The 4520-nt window shown below is 48.8% G+C and overlaps 1 protein-coding gene across 1 annotated transcript in view; it reads right to left on the minus strand.

Annotated features, from left to right (window-relative positions):
* The window catches only part of LOC135220970 (dynein axonemal assembly factor 10-like), a 103911-nt gene that overhangs the window by 34998 nt on the left and 64393 nt on the right, over positions 1-4520 (minus strand). The gene's annotated exons all lie outside the window — the stretch shown is intronic.

A 4520-nucleotide genomic window follows, 5' to 3' on the forward strand; every position in this document is an offset into this window, starting at 1 on the left:
ATGTTGCGCCATCTCAACCCAGATGTCATTCGCCTGAAGCTGGGATTGACTTTGGAGCAAGTGAGGTCGGTGGCTCCATCCTTGTCTCAGCAAGATGCCTCAGCATGGAATCTACGGCGGCCTCCATGTTGCAGACGGTTTTCTTGGCTGGACTACTAGTCTGTGGTCATTGCCAAGATAGCTTCTGACAGGTCCCCGAAAGGGTTGGTGATTGCATCCTCGCTTGCCAGCCTGTTGCAGCCTGGGGGCAAGGCATTTTCATATATGGCTCACCGTTCCCCCCCCCCCCAGTGCTAATTTATGGGCTAACCTTCTTCCTGATTAGAAGAGACGCGGCTTTGTTTAGGATGGAAAGATCAGTTGACACGGAATCCTTGCTGGCATTGAGGAATGGAGATCTGAGCTCGAGAATGCGATAGACCGGCACCGGGTCTGACACCAAAGACAGACTGGTACACCAGGCCGTGTCTAAGTCGGTAGTCTTGTCCTTGGAGACGTCCAGCTCCTCCTCCTGCCCCTCCACTGTCCAGCAGCAGTCAAGGAGATCGTCGCCTGGTAGGCCGTCGAGGAATTTCGAGTTTGGCAGGGCCTCCCCGTTCGTCCGTGACTAGGTCAGAGGAACCAACGTCCTTTTTGCTCCCGTTCCTTTAAGCCAAGAAGGGGCCCCAGGGGCAGAGGTAAAGGGGGGCCATCGATAGGTTAGGCGCCTCTCCTCTCCTGTGCCACGGGTGGTTGGTTGCCTGGCGGGCCATTGGGCCAAGTGGCAGAGTTATGGGGTGGAGAAGTGGGTGGTAGATGTCCTTCGGGTGGGGTACCTACTGCCATTCGACTTCTCTTCTCCTCTGTCGGACAAGCCGCAGCTCAGGATAAGGTATATCCTCCAGATTCTTTGAAGTTCTTGGCTCTTCGGAATGCTGGACAAGGATGCAATAGAGGAAGTGGTGCGTCCATCTCCTGGGTTTTTACAGTCACATCTTCTTGGTGCCCAAGGCGTCGGGAGGATGGAGGCTGTGATCGACTTATCCACCTTGAATAACTTCATCAGGAAGACACGGTTTCAAGATGGAAACCCCGCGTTCGGTGTTGGCAGCTGTGAGGGAAGGCGACTTCATGCTGTCGATAGACTTAAGGGACGCATACTTCCAAATCCCTGTTCATCCCACGTCCAGGAAGTTCCTTCACTTCTCTCTTGGGGACAAGGTCTTCGAGTTTAAAGTCTTGTGCTTCGGGCTGACGACAGCCCCTCAAATGTTTACAAGGGTCTTCTCTCTCTTGTCAAGTTGGGCCCATGCTCAGGGGATCCGTTTGCTGAGGTACCTTGACAATTGATTAGTCTTGGCAGTTTCCAGGGATCATCTACTTTGGTTCTGTCTGGAACTGGGCATCGTAGTCAACCAAGAAAAGTTGAACCTCATACCCAGTCAAAGGATTCTCTACCTGGGCATAGTCATGATACGACAGTGGCAAAGGTTTTTCCATCGGATCAGAGATTGGAGAAGTTGCGGGTGGTGCCACACAGATTCTTGGAACCACATCAGTCAGCTCATCAGTGGCAGGTTCTTCTTGGAGTGTTGTCTTCCCTGGAGAAGCTGGTCCCTCATGGTGTCTTCATCTATGGTCTCTGCATCTTCAGTCTCTGCAATGGAGACTGGGAAAAAATTCTGGTCTCTTGCGGGGGACTAAAAAAAAAAACCCCCGTTTGAATGGTTCCCTCTCTCTGGAAGTGAGAGAAGACCTTCGTTGGTGGTTGGACGACCAGAATCTTTCGAAGGATGTCCCTCTGCGTTCTCTTCCACCGGACTTCCTTCTGTTCTCAGATGCCTTCCTCGCAGGTTGGGGGTTTCATTTAGGTGGCCTCTTCGCTTCAGGCGTTTGGAGTTTGGAGGACATATCAACGTCCTGGAGTTGAAGGCAGCCTTCCTGGTCTGAAGAGTTTCGGGAGAAGGTAGAAGGTCATTCTGTCGTTCTCATGTCGGACAACATCATGGTGGTAGCCTATGTGAACAAACAGGGAGGCCTGGTTTCTCGTCAACTTCATGCCTTGACAGTCTAGGTTCACCAGTGGCTGGTCAGCAATTTAGTAGAGCTCTCAGCCAGGTACATCCCAGGCAAACAGAAAGTGGTCGCAGACAAACTCAGTCGTTGGGATCAGATCCTAGGCACAGAGTGGTCCCTTCATCAAGTGGTAGCAGACAAGATTTTCCGGGTTTGGGGGAGATCCATGCTGGACCTTTTTGCGACTCGCTTCAACAGGAAACTGGAGATATTTCTGTTTCAGTGGTCCCATATCCTTTAGCATTGCAGAGGACGCATTCCAACATCCCTGGGACAACCTGGAGGTGTATGTCCTTACCCTCCGTTTTTTTGATACCGTCGAGGTTCTGAATTTAGGCTAAATGAAGTTCACAGTGTCTCCAGGTTTTTGACTTTGGAAAGCCCCTCTGTGACCTCAGGCACAATGGTTTCCCAGATCTGCTAGGTGGTTGTTGTTCGTTTCCCCGAGGAAGGAAGGTTACCCACCCTTGGCGACATCTGTGTCAGCCCCATGTGGAAAGGTTCCACCAGTCAGTAGAATCTCTGTCTCTTCACGGTTGGAGGCTATCAAGTATCTCCTCCAAGCGAGAGGCTTTTCTCAGAGAACAGCTGGGCATATGTCCAGCAATCTTAGAAAGTCGACCTCCGCGGTTTACCAAGGCGGTTGGGCAATCTACTGTGATTGGTGTCTTAAACAGGGTTTTTCTCCACTCGCAACCTCTATTCAGTGAATAGCAGACTTTTTAACCTTCCTCAGAGATGAGAAACGTTTGTCTGTTTCTGCCATTAGAGGCTACAGGGCGGCCCTGAGTTTGGTGTTATGCCTTAAAGGTATCGATATCTCTCTGCCTGGAACTTTATTTGCTAGTTTAGGGGTTTGAGCAGTCGAGTTCTCCTAGAGAGTCAAGCCTCGACGAGGGATGTTTCCTTGTTTCTCAAGAGCTTCACTAAGAGTCCATATGAGCCCTTGCGTCGCTCATCTGACAGGAATCTGATGCTCAAGACAGTTTTCCTTCTGGCTTTGCCATCTTCCAAGAGGGTAGGAGAGCTCCACAATCAGAGTTATGAGGTGAAAAGCACACCAGGGGTTGGGGGTCGGTGTCCTTCGAATTTGTCCTTTTGTTGTGCCCTGTCCCCGGCCCTGCGTTTACATCCTTTAAAATGACTCGAAAACCTTGAGGACAGCTGCCGCAGACTTTTTGGGAAGCCATCAGAAAGGCATGCTTGACTCTTGATGATTCCACCGTCATGTCTGTGCAGGCTACAGTGCAAGACGTTAGGGGTATTGGTCCCTCTCTGGCTTTCAAAAAGAACTTGGCTGTACATAGAGTGCTGAGCTGGCTGGGGGACTTGGTTATGCCAGTCCACATTCACCTCTGTCTATCTTAAGGATGTTGCCCACAGATCTGCGGACTCGTCCTATTTCCCTGGGTCCTGTGGTGGCTGCCCAACAGGTTGTGTAACTCATAGTTGCCCTTAACAGGGCACTTTTGTATCTTACCTAAGATGATTGTGTGGATGAGAGAATGAGTGAGTTGGTTGGTCTCTTTCTTCTTTCTCTTATACCTTTCCTTCTTCCATTGGGCGGTTTAAGGAATAGACACGTCATTCGCTGGACTGGTCTGATACAGGTGAGTAAGGTAGTCATACTAATAGTGTGGTCGTGTAATATACAAATATCATACCCTCTATGCAGTAGCATATGCTCTACTCCTTGGCAAGGAGGGGTTGGGAGTAATACAAACCCTGGTGTATTGGTTTGCTATTGAACAGTCAAAGTTCCTCTTTGGTTCCCTATACAATGGTGTTCCCATTTATCATTGTATGTCACTCAGGGTCTGAGTGGTTAGATATCAATTTATCTAGCTTCTCAACAGGCTTCAGTCCCTCTCCAGAAGTCATTTCTTCTGGAAGCTGGACTGGTGGGTAGGCCCCCAGCCAGTCTAGGATGTCTTGTACCTCCCTCCAAGTATGAGTCTATCCTATTGTTAAGACCGAAGGTTTGTTCGCATATGAACAAATGACAAATTTTCTAAGACAATTTGTATTTTTCATAGCTACAAACCTGAGGTCTTAACATTATGTGTACTGCCCACCCCTAGCCGCCCCTCTGTTTGTTAAGACATCCTGAGTTGGTAAAGACTGATGCACTGGCGTAGTTGCGTGGTCCTTGACCACTCTTCACCCGAGCTACGCATGCGTGCCAGATATCACAAGATTCCTTGCTTTCATCTGCATTTTAACCGAATCCAGCTAGGTGCTAGAAATGATCTTATTGTTAAGACCTCAGGTTTGTAGCGATGAAAAATACAAATTGTCATAGAAAATTTGTCATTTTTATTGTGAAGTTGGTCTGATAATGATCAGCTGACTGATTTCGAAATCTTATCCCGTGGGCTGTACACTGACATAGAATAGATGTGTCTCAATGCCATATTTAATGTCTTTTTTTTCTATTTCTCACCAGGTGAAGTGTTTTTTAAATC

The sequence above is a fragment of the Macrobrachium nipponense genome, chromosome 2 (genome assembly GCF_015104395.2).
Source record: "Macrobrachium nipponense isolate FS-2020 chromosome 2, ASM1510439v2, whole genome shotgun sequence".
NCBI lineage: Eukaryota > Metazoa > Arthropoda > Malacostraca > Decapoda > Palaemonidae > Macrobrachium > Macrobrachium nipponense.